The following is an 18,432-nucleotide window of genomic DNA, read 5'->3' on the forward strand; positions in this document are numbered from 1 at the left end:
TTTGCGACCGTTGTCAAAGCAGTCGTAAGATTGCGACCGCATAAAAATCGGTCGCAAATTTCATATTTTGCGACCGATTTTCAGACGGTCGTAAAAAAACGGTCGCAATTTAGCCGAATTTTAGTAGTGAAACCTTCTCCTCATAACCAAGTAATCACCAAATAAAAAAAAATTAACACCCCCAAGTTTATTCAAAGCTATAACCACAATCATATATACAAAAAGCGTAAGAACACTTCCTCCCAAGCTTGAACAAAGCTTTGTTCTCAATGCTTAAAATAGGGAGAAACAATTACATCCAAATGTTTTTGAACTTTTTTATTTTTCACTTATTCAATTTTTTGCCAAAGCTTTTTGAATTTACTTTGCTTTTTCTCATTTTTCAATTTTTTCATTTTTCATTTTATTCATTGTCCTAATCAACAAACAAACAACTAAAGGAATCAAGAATCAAAAAAATATGGAGAACAATTACACTAATCAATAATTAAACATCAAAATCAAACCAAACAAATATGAAATCAAACAAAACAATAAAGAGGAGAGAGAGTGAGTAATCCTCATTGATTGACAATGGGGATCTTCAATACAATTATTATCTTGAATCTTCATCCTCTCAAATAACCATTGAAATTCCCCACTTTCTCTCTCTAAGATCTACTCCTAAAACCAATGGGCACCGGGCCGCCCATAGTTTTTTTTAAATTTTTTAAAATTTTTTTTAACAACTTTTAAAATGGATATACTAATTAAACAATTTTATTAAAGTATGTTTATTTTTTTTATTATTATATTATTATTGTTTTATTTATTTATTTTATTTATATTATTATAGTTGTTTATTACTATTTATGTTATTTTGTGGGCGTGCCGGGCCACGCCGTGCTGGCGGGCCAAACTACTGTGCCGTCTAGGGGTTTGTGCCGTGCTCATGCCGAATTCTTGAAATTGTGTTCACGGCACGGCCCACGGCCCACTTCTTGGTCATCGTGCCCTGCCATGTCAGCCCGCCCATGCCCCTTTAGAAACAACACATAGCAAAAAATGGCTGAAGAAAGGAGATGAGAGAAAAAAAATTAGGGTTTAGTTACTTTAATTTGGGGAATTTTTTTAAAAAAACAATAATTTACACATAAATATATTTTTTTACTGATTTTATAATCTATTTTAAAATAATAAAAAAGATTGTAATACATAAATTTCAGGCAAGTGATCTGGTTCTACAATTGAAAGAATTTGAAATGAAAAACCATTCATAATACTTAAAAAAGATTGAATTCATGAATATTTATCAAACTTATTTAAACGTCTTATTCACACATTAATATGGTACCCATTTAGTGAAAAAAAGTCGATTCTAAGGTTTAAAGAACCAATGAGTAGTTAAGCATGCTTTGGCTTGTCTTAACACTTAATATTCTAAGGTAAGCAACTTTTTGCTTATGGCTCCAAGCCACACTTGGTTAGATAAACCATCGCATCTAATGCTCTCTCAACAATTTATCTGCTTTGCCACGACATTGCATGTTAGGACTCCATCACTCATGTCATTGAGTATAACCAAAACCAACATACATACCTGTAGACACCCATTTGTGTCTCCCCAAAACCAAACCCAGTGATGAGTACCTTTCACGTTGAATCATAATCGAATGAAGTGAAAGTGTGGAAAGTCTAGTGTTACAGATAGTTTTTAATTCTTTTCTTTCACTTTGTTTTTGAAAACCTATTTTAAGAAAACAGCCGATCCAGTTTGGTTTGGTCCATAGCAAGGGTCCAATAATAGTGTAGTTGGATGGGGCTTGAAAGGAGCTTTCCAACGATATGTTATAAACCCAATTCCGATGAATAATGAGGAAGTTATGGCCAAATTACTAAACTGGGCCCGGTTTGATGTTTATGTGCGGCCCAATGATCTAGAGGAGGGCCTAATATTGATTTATCATTCCTAATGAAATTAGAATTGATTTCAGTCTTCTAGATTCTTCTAGAAGGTTCTTTTCGTTCCTAATTCAATTAACATTGATAAATTGACTTTAGTTGACTTTTTGGAGTTTTAATCAGCATAAAAGAAGTGTTTTTAAGGAAAATACGATTTTGCCCTTCTATACGACTAAATTTTATCAAAATTAAGAAAACGCGTGAAATCAATTTCTAGCGCTTGACGACAGGATTAGCGCCTGGCGCTAATGTCCAGCGCCTGGCGCTAATGTCCAGCGTCTGGCGCTAATCTATTTTATTCTCTTTGAAACTCTGATTCGTTTTTTTATCCGTCCGACTGATTTTCTCTATAAATAGCCTCCTAAAATTCTGTTTTTGATCATTAATTCTCATCAATCATCAACTTTCTAGTTTTCTAATTCTCTTCTCTCTCTAAGCTAAAGCTTATTTTTCTCTCTCTCTTTTCTAAACTAGCTTTTTGCATACAAAATTCCGCATTCACAAGATCTAGAAACACCTAGCCATGTTCGAAGTTGCCTTCGCCCTAGACGTGAAAGGTTTTTAATTTATGAGGGTTTGGTCCCAAATCTCTCTTTCAATTATTTAATTTAATTGTTTGAGTTTATTTTTTTCCTTGAAGTTACTAACATGTGTATTTTGTTATTAGAAAGAGGTACGAGACATCCAAGTAAGTGCTTTAATTGATTTTATTGATATTATGATATAGAAATCATGTTTAGGTTGTTATTATAATTCCTAGTGTCATGTTAGGGCGTTTTGATCTTCCTAGTATCATGTTTAGGGTAATAACTATAATTTCTAATGTCAAATACGAAAATTATGATTGTTATGATGCTTCCTATTTCTTTCCTAATAGCATGTTAGTATCACGTTAGGGTTAAAGCTTTGATCTTTGATGTTTAGTAACATGCTAGGGTTTGTTATAAATCTTGTTAGTATCAGGCCTAGGATCTTGCTATTGTTATGCTTTAACATAATGATTATTATTATTGTGATGATAATTATTATTATGATTATTATTATGTTGCTTGATATTTATTGTTATTGCTTGATCACACCTTTTATGCACATTTAAGGGAATTGGTACTTGTAATCATGCTTAATAAGATAATTAATAATCTTGTTTAGGGTTAATTTGATTATAATTCAAGTGATCGTCAAGAATAGTTTTATTTGTGCATTAATGTTCAACCAACATAGATAAACAGGTTTAGGGTTAATCCTATTGATTGCATGTTAGTCAGAAAGCGCACATGGATACGATTAGAATAAAGTAGAGGCCTATTATTAGGGCAGGTTCAACCTCTTTTAGGTTGGATTTGTACCTTCATCCCCGAACTACCAGTCATGGTTCCAGATCTATTGGAGTTAACGATCTCCTGGATCGTTAAGGGGTGTAACCTTCACCTCGTGAACGGTTTACAAGTTCCTAATACTTGTTGGTGACTCTTTTTCTCTATCTTCTTTCCCTTTGGACGCCACCGTACATTAGTGTATGATCACAGTGGGATTCAAGTTAGGGGTAATGCTTGAAATATTCCCTACAATTTTTGCAGACTCCACTGGGGAGGATTTCTATTTTAATTCTTGAAATTTATTTCGACAATGATTTAGAATGAGTGGATGAGACTCGAAAAATTCTAAGTATTACATGTGCGTAATTTTGATTTACATTATTGTCATATGCATAAAAAAGATCTCATTGGAAAGACCATTCGTAATGAGATAAAACATAGGATTTTTACACGTAGGAATTTTAAGGAATATCTTTCACAACTAGGATCGAAATAATGCTGCGCGAAACTGGAAAATTTTTATCGAGCACAGAAAGCTGCTGAGGCATGTAGGAACTAGCGTCAGGAAAACAGAGTCTAGCACCGATGCTTTGGCTCTGGTGCCAGGCGACAGCTTCTGTCGCCAGGCGCCAGGGCCAAATCGCATCGCCGGCCTCTGTTTGCTGGTGCCAAGTTCTTCCAATACTGAGCTAGAAATATGCGTTCTAATTTTGACCAGTTTTTAGCACTGTTTGCTCAATTCTACTTCCTGATTGAGTTTTTCTCACTTTCCTGAAACTCATATGTGTTCTACATATGAACATAACCCTCTAGGAATTCATGCTCCATCTGCCTGATTGAACGCTCTGTGCAACAAAGGGTACATCCGAGAATGTTGAATTCACCAAACCATGGAAGCGAGTTTTTCTTAACTCGCGGTGTCCTATCCACTCGCGCCAACCCTTCACGGTTAGGCTTCTGCGCGGTGCATCTGGACAATTAACCATGGACCCTCTTTGACTAACCCATATCCCGAAATTTAGAGAACTAGAGCCATGGTTAGGTTGCAAACTCATTGCATCATATCGTGCCTACTTGACTAATTGTGCATTATTTGTTATGCATGCTCTATGTGTTTTTCCTAACCGTTTGTTTAACTTGTGTTAAGACTAAATAAACTGATTAATAACTAAAAGAACTTTGCCTAATTAATTAATTTGAGTAATCAAAGTCTAATAATTTAATCAGAGTTGACTTAGTACGAATTTAGGCATACCCTGTAGAGTAATAATACCGAAAGCAGTCCTAGATCAACGTTCCAGAAATGGCGCCGAGATTTGGACTGCAGCGCCACTTTGTGGAGTGCAGCGCCTGGCGACAGTTCTGTCGTCTGGCGCTACACTGCAAAGAGAGGCGCCAGTCCTATCGTGTTGACGACTGTTCAATATATTGCTCGATTCATCACTTTGTCTCTAATTGAACAATTTGCTAATCAATTCGGTTAATTTTTACTGATAATAATACCGTGTCAAGTCCTTAATCGAGTCTAGGCACTAATTCCCATGGTCTTACACAAGAGTCAAAGCATGTCACTTGCACTCACCTTATAAAGCACACACTAATATGTATGCACACTTTGACCATGTCTAAGAGAGTCTTGTATGCGCGTGTTTTTCCGTCATTTTTTTAGGGGGTAAGTCGGATATTAATCCTTTAATTAAACCACTTTTTTGAACCCTATACTTGATTCCCAACAATATACACCTTATTTTTGCTTTTTTCTTTTTATAAACCCGTAAAGTCAAAGTCAATTTGAGTCAAGTCATTAAAACAAAAATGGTTTAATTTACAGCGCGTGGTCAAGAAAGGAAAGGCGTTCGATCAAAGACAATCTTTTCATTCAAGTTCAACTTTTTGACAAACCAATCGCTTGAAAAAGGAAAGCTAAGAAGATAATGGCAACTCAAGAGGAATTTAATGAACTCAGGAACCAATTGACTACTGTGACTAAGGCGTTAAAGGTTTTAACCCTCAAAATCGATGATCCTGTGAAGCAACAACATATGGACCTCATGCAAGAAATCTTGAGCAAGTTGTCTAGTGACTACAAGTTTCAAGGCATTAGTTCACAAGGGGTCTCGGTGGACAAGGATCTTCTTCCGCAGAAGTTCAATGCCAACGACATCCCGAAATTCAAAGCAACTGATAACCCTTACTTTCATCTAAGAGATTTTGAAACAATAATGAGCATTGAGGGTATTGATAAGAAAGTGTTTCCCTCTTTGTTTTCTCTATCTCTTGAAACCGTTTGCCAACAATGGTTCTTCTCCCTTGAGAAAGAAAGAACCTCTACTTGGGAGTCAATAGTGAACGCTTTAATTGATAGGTACAAGTGCAAAATTCAAGTTGAAACTGATTATAGGGAACTTGAAATACTCAAGCAGAAAGAAAGTGAAGGTTTCACTTCTTTCTTCAACAAATGGAGAGAAAACTCTGCTAAGATGATTGAAGTACCAAGCGAGAAAGAATCTGTGAGGTTGTTCATCAAGAACCTTCAAGAGAAGTACTCCAAGCATCTCAAATACCAAATTAATCTCCATACCTTCAAGGCCGTCTATGACATTGGAATTAATATTGAAGACGACCTGACCAAGCTGAAAGCTGCTAACAATAACTCCAACAGTGGTTGGAAAGGAAAGAAGAACGACAATCCTTCTTCTTCCAAAACCACCCACTCAAACAATGTTAGCACCTTTAATTTGAGTGAAGTCCTTGCTATGAACAACCAAGGACAAAAGAAACCATTTAGGAGGAATTTTACTCCTATAGGTATGAGTTATGACACCGCATTTGACCGACTAAATGCAAAAGGTCTTATAACTCCTATTGGACCATTTGGGGACCTACCAGTTGAGAAAAGGACAGAAAACTGGAACCCCAATGCACATTGCAAATATCACCAAGGTAGGTGCCACCTTACTGAAAATTGTTGGAAGCTTAAGGAAGCTATCCAAGATTTAATCAATAACAATAAACTGTCGTTGCCTCCTGCCAGTAAGAAGCCAAGCATTGACAATGCACCTCTTTCTCATTCCTTGGCCATCTCTGATGAAGAAAATGAGGTTGATCCCTCATCTCTCATCAAACCTATTAAAGAAATTCATGCTATCGAAGAAGAGGAGGAGATCTTTTTCGATGCCATGGATGACTTTCCTGAACCAACAAGCAAAGAGGATGTACGAATGCTTATATGGTCCATGTGGGAAGGATCAAGTTTGCTACAAGAAGCTCTCGAAGTCGCAAAGAAACAATTAGAGGAGCTTCAGAAAAAGTGTGATAAGGTTCAACCCACGAAGAATAAACCCTTCTCTCTACAAGTAACTGACGGACCCAAGAAGAGTAATAAACTCTATACTCCAATTGGGACTTCATGCGCTAAAATTTTCAAAATGCTCTTCGAGAGTGGTAAGGTCAAACCTCTCGAATCGAGACCATTTGAATCGCTAAAGAGGACAAATAGATTCTATTGTCAATACAATCAATCAGGTGGTCACACTATGGAAAACTGTTTTAAATTTAAAGATTTAATTCAGAAAATGATTAATGATAAAAAGCTAGTCCAAATTCCACAAGAAGAAGACATTAGCATCAATGGGGTTTGGGACAGCGATGATGAAGACGTCTATCTTAAGGATATGAAAGAACCTCCACTTTCAGTCATATATCAAATAAGAGATGATTCATCTATAGACGTCCTCACAAGATCTGGGAGAACGCAACCTCCCATTTCAACACAACCTATACCGACTACGCAGCAAGTTCCCATACCTATCATAGAAGACAATGATATTGTCAAACAGTTCAAGAAGACCAAGGTTGAGATGAATGTATGGAAGCTTCTAGCAACATCTCAAGAACATAGGTTGGCAGTGATGAATGGCTTGGATAAGATAGGGATAGATTCTGACACCACTCCTGAGGGGTTGGCTAACTTCCTTACGAGTGATCTTCCTAGCTAGTTCCATCAACTTGATCACCTTTTCTGACAAAGATTTACCTCCAGTAGGTGACAAACATTATAAGGCACTAAACCTCACGGTAGTTTGCAAGAGAGTCCCAATGACTCTTGTAGACAATGGATTGGCAATTAATGTCTTTCCACTAAGAACTGCGAGGATGCTAGGCATAAGGGATGATGACTTAACCCCGTCAACACAAGGAATAAGAGCTTATTACAACACTCGTCGTTAAGATCTTGGTAAGATTACCATGAATATAACGGCGGGAGCAATAGAGCATGCTACTACATTTCAAGTTGTAGATATCAAAGCTTCATTCAACTTATTGTTGGGACGCCCTTGGCTTCATGACCTAAAGGGCGTCCCTTCATCTCTCCACCAACAGGTAAAAGCCATAGTTGGAGGAATTCCTATCACGATCGATGCTTCACCCATGAGGATTAAAGCTATAAAAAATCTAATCATTGATGTGGAGCACGATGAAGACGATGAAGATTTGTGGGGCTTTAATGAAGAGGTCTCCTTAATCGAAGAGGATGAAAGGACCCTTCTCTACCACGACCCCCATTCCAATATGACAATAAATGCTATTCTTAAGAAATAAGGGCATTTTCCTGGAATGACTCTAGGAAAGAAGAAAGGAATATCAAAACCGCTGGAATTACCTGGCCTCTCTAAGTTGGATACTTTCGGACTTAGTTTCGAACCGACTCGGGAAGATCTCAAGCAAGCCCAGGAAAGGTCTAAGGTGCGTAGGAACACTCACATCCAAAAGAAAGCAATCCCAATGGATCAATATCCTCTTACTCTCAATGGACATTTCATAAAAGAAGGAGAGGACTATCCGTGCTATGAATTTCCCGAACCTTTTGTTGTAAATGGCATAAGGTAACCGGGATTTGAAATTTTCCTAGATTGCTATTTTCTAGATTAAATCTCAACTCCTATCCATATGGAGAAAGCACCCCCATGCTTTGAATTTAATATCATAGGATTACTATTTGGGCGAGAAAAAGATGAGCCAAAATACATAGAGGATAACTCCTCGCTCATCCAAACAATTCTACAAAGCAAGAGCTTTGACCCCTCAAAGCTCATCACTATAGCAGAAGGATCACTACAAGGGTGGCGCAAGACAGTCAAGGTGACTGCTCCAAGTGGAAGGAAAATCTCCATAACGACAGGGTAAGGACCGATGTTCGAAGAGTCGTCTGAGTCAGAGTCAGAGTTAGAGTCTTTTCCTGTAGAGTCCTCCAAGTCTTTAGTTGTAGCACCCCCTTATTCTATCTCTTCCCCTAGGATAGTTAGCAATCAAGTCCCCGAGGACATCTCTCTTTTTGATGTAATGATTTCCGAATTCAATAATAGGTCTTCTTCCGCTTATTCCTCGTGCTTTTCTTTAAACCAAGACGACGAGCATTGCTTAACTAACAATGAAAATGACAAAGAAATTATTAAATCAATGGAAAAACTTGAAAAGAAAACACCTATAATCGAGGAAACTGAGACGGTTGATATCTCAAATGATTCAACCATTAAAAGAGAGGTTAAAATCGGATTAACACTTAATGAACAAGAAAGAACCGATTTAATCAATATAGTTAAAGAATTTATCGATGTATTTGCTTGGTCATATGAAGATATGCCATGTATTAATAGAGAAATAGCTCAACACACTATACCGCTAATTCTAGGAATGAAACCTGTAAAATAAAAGTTGCGTCGAATGAAACCCGACGTAGCTCTTAAAATAAAAGAAGAAGTTCAAAAACAAATAATTGCAGGTTTTATCAAGGTATCTAAATACCCCGAATGGGTGGCCAATGTCGTCCCAGTTCCAAAAAAGGATGGAAGGGTAAGAATGTGTGTCGTCTATCGAGATCTAAATAAGGCAAGTCCAAAGGACGACTTCCCTTTACCACACATCGATATTTTGGTAGATAATACAACAAATCATGCACTTCTCTCGTTCATGGATGGATACGCGGGATACAATCAAATTCTCATGGTAGAAGAGGACATGGAGAAAACAACCTTCATAACACTATGGGGTACTTACTGCTACACGGTTATGCCATTTGGGTTAAAAAACGCGGGTGCTACTTACCAACGAGCAGCGAATGCCTTACTCCATGACATGATGCACAAAGAAGTTGAAGTATATGTGGACGATATGATTGTGAAGTCAATAGATCGCCCAGGCCATCAAGTAGCCTTGAGAAAATTCTTTGAAAGGCTAAGGAAATACAACATGAGGTTGAATCCATCCAAGTGTTCTTTTGGAGTCACCCCAGGCAAGATTTTGGGTTATGTCATAAGCTCTAGAGGAATAGAGATAGACCCAACTAAGATCAAGGCAATCATGTCAATGCCACCGCCCAAAACCGAGAAACAAATTCGAGGATTTATTGGCCGATTGCAACACATAAGTAGGTTCATATCAAATTTGGCAACAATATGTGAACCAATATTCAAGAAGCTTAAAAATAATGTACCGGTAATATAAGACGATGAGTGTCAAAAAGCCTTTGAAAAATCAAAGCCTATCTCGCAAATCCTCCCGTATTAGCACCAGCACTTCCGGAAATACCTCTTAGGTTGTACCTAACGGTCACCAAGGAAACAATGGGAGCCATGCTTGCAAAAGAAGTAGAAGGTAAAGAAAATGCAATCTACTATCTAAGTAAAAAGATGCTCGAGTATGAAGTACGCTATACACCACTTGAGAAATTGTGCCTCGCATTGGTGTGGGCCACAACTAAGTTAAGGCATTACATGCTCGTGCATACAGTCTTTGTAGTTTCCCGAATGGATTCACTAAAGTATTTATTCGAGAAGTCTACACTCAATGGGCGCATATCAAGATGGATAGTCAACTTAGCCCAGTTTGATGTAAGATTCATGCCTCAAAAAGCTATCACAGGATCTGTGGTCTCAGATTTTCTAGCGGACTTCCCAATAGAAGATTCAACGCCAATACACGACAATGAATTTCCAGACGAAGACTTGATGGTCACTGAAGATGATACTTGGACCTTATACTTCGATGGAGCCTCAAACCAAAAGGGATGTGGCGTAGGAGTATTATTAGTATCACCTAAGGAAGAGCATGTTCCAATCTCCATAAAGCTAGATTTCGACGTTACCAACAACGCTGTTGAGTACGAAGCATGCGTGGTAGGCCTTGAAACAGCTTTGGCATTGGGAGTGAAGAAATTACGAATATTAGGGGACTCTTCATTGATCATCAACCAGATTTTTAAAAGATGGAAAGTAAGGAGCGAAAGTCTAGCCCCTTACCAAACTTATCTAGAAACTCTCAACAATCAGTTAGAAAAGGTAGAATACACATACCTACCTAGAGAGGAAATTCAATTTGCTGATGCCTTAGCAAGACTAGCCTCAATGGTTAGGATTCCTACGGAAGTCGAGCAAATGCCTCTAACTATAGGAAAAAAGGCATAAACCGACTTATATTTAAGCTATAGAAGACGATGAAGTTATCCAAGATGAAGAAGAAGAAGAAGAATAAAAAGAAGAACCGTGGTATACAGATATACTTAACTACTTCACCAAAGGAGAATACCCTCCTCATGCTGACAAAAGAGCAAAACGAGCATTAAGACTCTCGGCTTCCCAATACGTACTCATAGACAATGAGTTGCATAAAAGGGTACCTAAGGGTCGAGCTCTCTTATGTGTAGGAAAAAAGGATGCTCAGAGAGCTATGAGGATAGTCCACGAAGGCATTTGTGGAACTCATGTGAATGGCAAAATGCTAGTCCAAAAGATAATGCGAGAAGGATACTATTAGACTATTATGAATAGGGATTGTCATCAATATCTAAAAAGATGCCCTAAATGCCAAATTTACGCCAATTTACAACATGTTCCTCCATCTCTACTCTACACCTACACTTCACCATGGCCATTCTCTACATGGGGAATTGACATTATTGGTAAAATTACTCCTCCAGGGATAGGAGGTCATGAATACATCCTAGTAGCAATTGATTACTTCACAAAGTGGGTCGAAGCACAATCTTATGCTAAACTCAATGCAAAACATGTAGCACTCTTTATTGAAAGGAATATTATTTGTTGATATGGAGTCCCATATGAAATGATAGGTGACAATGGAACTCACTTTCGAGCTGAGTGTGAAGAATTGTTACAAAAATATGGAATTCAACACCATCATTTTTCTCCATATAGACCTCAAACAAACGGAGCAGTTGAAGCAGCTAATAAAAATCTAAAGACTATCATCGAGAAAATGACAGAAAATTACAAGGATTGCCTTGACAAACTCCATTTCGCATTTTGGGGTTATCGCACGTTAATTCGCACATCAACAGGAAATACGCCATTCTCCTTGGTTTATGGAGTGGATGTCGTACAACTTGTAGAGCAAGAGATTACATCTCTACTCTCTACGCATTGCATTAGGAAGTAAACTCGATGAAGTTGAATGGACTAGGGCGAGATATGAGGAGCTAATACTACTTGATGAAAAACGACCAGAAGCTTTACATCATTCTCAATGCTATCAAACTCGTATGGCTAGGCATTTTAATAAGAAGGTTAAGATAAGAAACATCAAAGTAGGAGACTTGCTGTTAAAAGCATTAAGGAAAAATGTTTTAGATCCAAGGGGCAAATTTAGGCCTAATTGGTCTGGACCTTATATTGTCAAAACAATCCTATCAGGAGGTGCAGAAAAATTAACTGATATGGATGGCAATGAGTTCTAGAACATGACAAATCTTTACCAACTTAAAAAGTACTACCCATAATTACTTGAGTAGGGTACTCAAGAGAGCTACGTTTGGCCTGATTCCTTAGGAAAGGATACGTAGGCATTCCTTTACAGGGTGTAGCCACTTTACTTTCTGCAAACTTCGCATCCCAGATTAGAAAATAAATTCGACATAAATTCGACGAAGCATCGGTGTCACAGAAAAAATTCCGTCGTCGGCCGATGAGCCTTAACGCCAGACGACAGTGTCTGTCGTCTGAAACCAGACTGCCGCAGCCGGCGCTAGTCGCAAAGAGGCGGCGCCATTTTTCTAGGAACACCTCGGTATTTTTTCCGAAAATTTTCGACTTCCGTACTCGAAATTTTTTTAAAAAAATTAAATTTTCTGTTTTCATTGCTTTAATAAATCAAATTTAAAGGATATGATTTAATTAAAAAGGTTGAATATCATTAATAAAATAAACTAACAAATTACATTATTGATGGAATTTAAATAAAGCTTAATAAAATAAATTAACTTTAAATTTAAAACTAAGTCTAATAATTGAAAGTTAAGCAATGTTTCAATCTTTTTTCTCTTTCTTTGCTCTCTTCCAATTTTTATCTACATCCTCTTAATCATCCATGGCTTTAGCTAGTAGGCATCCTTTAGAGGATCTACATTCAATTTTGGAGTAAATACTTTATCCCTTAGCTAGAACTCCATGTTTCTTCTCTATCCAAGCCTTCTTCTCTGAAGTGTCAGCTTTCGTTTTCCCGTTATCCTTTGTAGAGATCTTCTTCTTAGGCATCGTAGGTGTTTTAAATTCAACCTTTTCACCCAATCGTTCCTTAACGGGAATTACCTTGTCACCTAGACAACTTTTCACATCAGTCTTACTCTGATTTTTCTTCATGTCCTTTGAAGGTTTCTTGAGAAGCCACCTCTTCACATCATTGGGCAAGGAAGGAGGAAACTTTTGGGTAATCACTTCCCATAAAGGTCTAGCGCTCCAATATGCATCAAATTTTTTTACTTCTTGAGAAACAGGGATTTCATAGGGACGACGAAGATCCCCAGAAGGAATTTTTTGAAGTAGGTCGTACTGTCTTTTTACCCTGCAGGGATAATAAAAAGTCATATTGGTTAAGCTTGGAAGACGACAGAAAGGTTGCTTGTTGACACCAACCATCTTCTCTATTTTCCACCAAGGATGACCCACTTGATGGCAAAGTTGCAAGAGGCAAAAACTTTCTTCCATTCATGGCGCTCCATCTTAGAGAAACGTTTCTTTCTCCTCACAAAACAATTTGGAGTATATTTTTCAACATTGTCGGGAGGACTAATTAAATCTAGTCTCTCCATTAGCCACATCTGCAAAAAAAAATTCAATGCAAATAAATTAATATTACTATACCAAAATATGTTTTTGATTTATGTAATTAAAAATACTATTTTTCTTCCTGTAATAAAATTGGAGAGCCCCGAAAAGGTGCTTTTGGTTTTCTCTTCAATTCATCAAGACTAAGCATAGTCTCTCCAACAATTAATGGCATTGGATTTCTCCCAGATTCAATCTGCTCCAACACAGTTGATATAATTGCTTGACCCTAATTAGTTCTACCACTAGTGATAAAATATTGGTTAAGCATGCAAAAGAGAAAAACCCTTCTTCTATAAACATGAAAAGATTCAGAATAAGGTCTATCAAAATAATGGCGTGCAAATTCTTTCAAATTAACTATGCTACCATCTAAAATATTTGTTAGATCTTTGTCTTTTAAATTAAAGAAGCGCTCAAAATCTTTATAATAATATTCATTTATTCTAGGGATTAATGCTAGATCTAACGCAGGGAAGCCTAACATAGCACCGAATTCTTCTGGTAAAGGGCTAATTTCATCGCACCCTAGTCTAAAACAATGAGTATCCACATCCCAATATTCTAAGGCTGTATGAATGAAGTCTATATCAAGATCTACCCCCTTGACACCATAAATACCCCCATATGAAAAAAGTCTAATTCTTTTCTCTCCTTGGCAGTTAGAGACCGACACCATTCGTGAGTAAAGTTGGTAAAACTCTTAGTAATTAATGACATGATTATTTTTCAAAAGCTAAGACTATGTTTAAAATGCTAAAATTATGAAGAAAATTGGTAGACCAGGGGGCTATTTATATACAACATCGGCACAGTTTCAATCCGGAAAGGATTAAGAGTCAGCGCCAGACGCCAGAGTCTGGCGCAAGGCGCTAGCAGTAGCGTCTAGCGCCAACGCAAAACGCGTGGCGCCACGTGACGCTGACGTGTCCTATTAGCGAGCTTTTTCAAAAATCGCTTTTTTGGCTGATTCGAATCTGAGCAATGGCTTTATGATTTTTTATCCTTTTTTATACCCTTTTAATTAATATATTAATTATATTTTTTCTTTTTTTGGATTTTATTTTAGACTTAATTTTATGTTTTTTTGTAAGTCCAATTTTTTTATTTTTCATTTTCATTTTTGGGGGAGAGAGTCAGATATCCTCCATTAATAATAAGTCCACCCAAGATCGCACTGAGGTTGAGGCTCCGGAGGCTGCTGCGATAACGAGCCGACCTCGTACATCCCACCACCTCTAGGAGCCGAGGTAGCCTCTCCCTGGCCTACTGGCTTAGCACGTGCACCCTCAGATGAAGAGCCGGAGCCCTCCACCGCCTCGGTCCGAGCAGCCTCAGAACGACTGACAGGGTAAAGTCGTATCCCCTAATCAAAAGTAAATACCTAAGTCCTCTAACTAAAGTAGATAGGGAAGTAGGGTCGAACTCCACAAGGAAACGGGTCTTTTTACTCCTAATTAATTATTATAGTCTAAATTATCTAAGTAACCAATATTTTTGTGAATAAAATCTAAACTACGGAGAATAAGGTCGAAACGAATAAAGTAGGGAGAAAATCAAATATTAAAAGGCCTAGGGCATAGGTTCACTAATAAACAATATTCCAGGGCAAATCATAATAAGCAATCATCAAGCATTGGTTAATCAGATTATAAAGGGCTTTCGCTACGTATTATAATCACAGAGTTAATTTACCGGTATTAAATCTCATCTGTCGAATCTCGACTTAACCATTTATAAATTAATCCGCCTATTGAAACTAAGCCTAAACATCAATTCTCATCTGTCGAATCTCGAATTAATATTGCTAAACTCATACAATTAAATCTGGCCAAACGTAATTGCATAGCATTAAATCAATCAATAGAAAATCAACCAAGCATTGATAATTAACAATCACAAAATTACCCCTTCATATCATTTATTAGATCCCCATAAACCGTAGAAATAAACTACTCACGCATCATCATAACTAAACTAATCAAATAAATAAATAAAAGCATAATCAAAGAAGTAAATAAAATAGCTGAAATTAAAAGAGAAGAAATTGTTACCAAAAAGAAATCTGAAATTAATGGAAATAATTAAGAACAAAAGTTGAGAGAGAAATTAAGAGAGAGAAATATTCTAAGTAGAGAGAGAAAGTCTAAGAAAGAAGGTCATCAAAATTCCGTACAAATCTCGTGCTTAAACGTTTCCTAAAACAAAAATTAAAACTAAACTAATCAGGTCCTATAAAAACGCGCGCCTGATCGGGCTAAGGGCCGCCCGATCGGGCCCGCCTTTTTCTTCGCGTTCCTTCCCAGCAGCATCGCCCGATCGTGCTAGACGCTCGCAAGATCGGGTGCGTTATAAGCACGCACAGCACCAACGCCGCGCCGCGGCCCGATCGTGCAACCTCTTGCCCGATCGGGCCCTTGCTTTACTTTGAGGCTCGGACTTCGATTGGGCTTGATTTCCCGGCCCAATCCGGATTTCCTCTTCAGGTCTTAAATACTCGGTCCAAATGCCTCGGGATCCCAATTACTAAGCCCTTAATCACCGGCTCGATGACTCTAACCGCCCTTGGGATTAAAAGATGGCCGTGCACTTCTAATTCCCGTAGTCGCTTCACGAAAAACCCGAGAAAATGCTCCAAAGGCGCAATTTCCTACAAAACTCAACAAAGACTACGAAAACACTAGAAAACACAAATTAGTAATAAAAGTGGCTCGAAAGAGCCAAAAACACTACTAATTATGACCAAGGGACGGGGGTAAATTACTATATAAAATGGATACATCAAACTCCCCCAAGCCAAACCTTTGCTTGTCCCTAAGCAAAGAGCTCATCAATGAACATATAAAACATACTTCACCCCAAAAATCAAATCAAGTACCAACGATTCAAGGCAAATCTAATGAACACGCTTCAACATCAATCAATCTTATTCATCTAATCACCCTTCCTCCCCAACAATTGTCAAGTAGATCAAACCACAAGAGCATATAGAATTCAAGACTAGTGCTCACACACTCAACTCTCATTTATGTGGCGAGTAAAAGATGTACTCGATCGCTCTCCAACCAACCCCTTTAATGTGAACAATGCCCTCCCAACTCACACTCTCGTGTGTATAAAAAAATGTACGCTCATCCTACTAGTCGACTCGAAATATGCCAAGTCATAACTTGCATTGATAAACAACACTTTCACATTTACATAACTTCTATGCACAAGGTCGGAAGGTCTTTAAAGCTTGTAATGTAAGGCTAGGGTAAAGGGTAGGATAAATTTGGGATTATGTGAGAGAAAAGCTATGTATTAAGGGAGCCAAATCCTAATAAACCCATGATCAAAATAAATGATGATCATACATCTCCATCAACATAACTAACTCCAACAAAAACCACCAAATACAACTATAATCATCATAAACAATCCCAACACTTACAATAATCACTCATAAAAATATGATAATGTAGAATTTTGAGTGAAAAACAAACTTTGAACTCATTCTTTTTTCCTTTCTTTTTCAACTTGATTTTTTTTTCTTTTTTCTTTTTTTTCTTTGAACAACCTTTAAATAGAACATTTGAGCATTAAAATTTTTTCTTTTTCTCTTTTTTTTTTTCTTTTTAACTCATATTGGAAATTTCAACTTTGAAACACAATATCAATATTTTCCAATCAAAAATCAAAGAACAATAACTCTTCTTTTATTCCCACATTGTGCAAATAATATGCACACCACAACTCCCTCACCTCACCAACTAATAGCTCCCCCAAGCCAAGCTTGGAACTAGTAACCAATGGGGCTCATATAGGCTTGTAATGTGGCTAAATAATCAATAAAAGGGCACAAGCAACAACATGGGTAACGATAAGGGACCAAATGTATCTAATACTCTGAAGGCTACCTAAAAGAATGAACGCCTTCGTCCTCCTCATGTGCATAATAATAAGTCATGAAACACTACTCATAGTTGCAAATCAATACTAAAATTCATTGACATACCAGGAATTATGAAACTATCACACATTTCCTAACCAAATCAACTAGTCAAGCACTATATTCACAAGTAGTTGGGCAAAATTGACTCATGTTTAGGAATCCAAGCAATTAAACTTCAAATCATGATCAACAAATCCACAATGCTCATTATCAATAACCAAGAATCAAAACAAATTTTCTCAAGTATGGGGCACAGGGAAGTATGATTTACAATTCATTGGAACGTATTTTTGATTTTTTTTTTTCAATTTTTTTTGTATTTTTCATATATAAGAAAGCAATAAAAAAACTACACTAGGAAAGCAATAAAACTATACTCAAAAGCAAATAAAAAGAGAAAAGGAAGAGAATTACCAAGCGAAAGAACACCCCCCAAGCCAAATCAAGCAATGCCCTCATTGACTTGGGAGTGTAGCCTACTCCTCATCCTCATCCATCCTCGAATAGCACCCTCCGTGGCTAGAACCGGCTCCTCCATGGCTAGAGCCACCACCTCCATAACCCGAACCACGTGCAAAGTAGTTAGGGTCCACATTCCCCCCAAGCCCACCAAAAGGTACATCGGTCCCATAACCATGGACCGATGAGTAGTTGACATAGGTACCGTAGGCACTTGGGTTCGTATATCCACCTTGCGGATATTGGAACCAATCGGGAACAAGTGAATCGGGGGGAATAGCCCCCCGACGGGAGTAATCATCATACATGGGGTATAAACCCCTCCCTAGGTTCCTCTCCACATATCCTACCCTTCTATCTAGAGACCCTACTCTAGTGTCTAAGTCCCTAACCATACCCTCAACTCTCCCTTGCCCCATCTCAATCCTATCTAATTGGCTCCTTAAAGCCGAGAAGTCATAAGGGGAGTTGGGGTCAATGTTGTAGTTGGTTGAGGAAGTGGGAATATCATATGTAAAGGGTGGAGGTGGTGGATAGTGTGGTGAATGGTGATGAGGTGAGTGGTCTATGGGAGATTGGTGGGGTTGAGGTGAAGGGTGAGGTGGTTGAACCTCACCTTGACCGTTAAGCTCGAAAGTGTAAGAAGGCTTCCCCTTCTCAAATT

The sequence above is a fragment of the Chenopodium album genome, chromosome 9 (genome assembly GCF_948465745.1).
Source record: "Chenopodium album chromosome 9, dcCheAlbu1.1, whole genome shotgun sequence".
Taxonomy (NCBI): Eukaryota; Viridiplantae; Streptophyta; class Magnoliopsida; order Caryophyllales; family Amaranthaceae; genus Chenopodium; species Chenopodium album.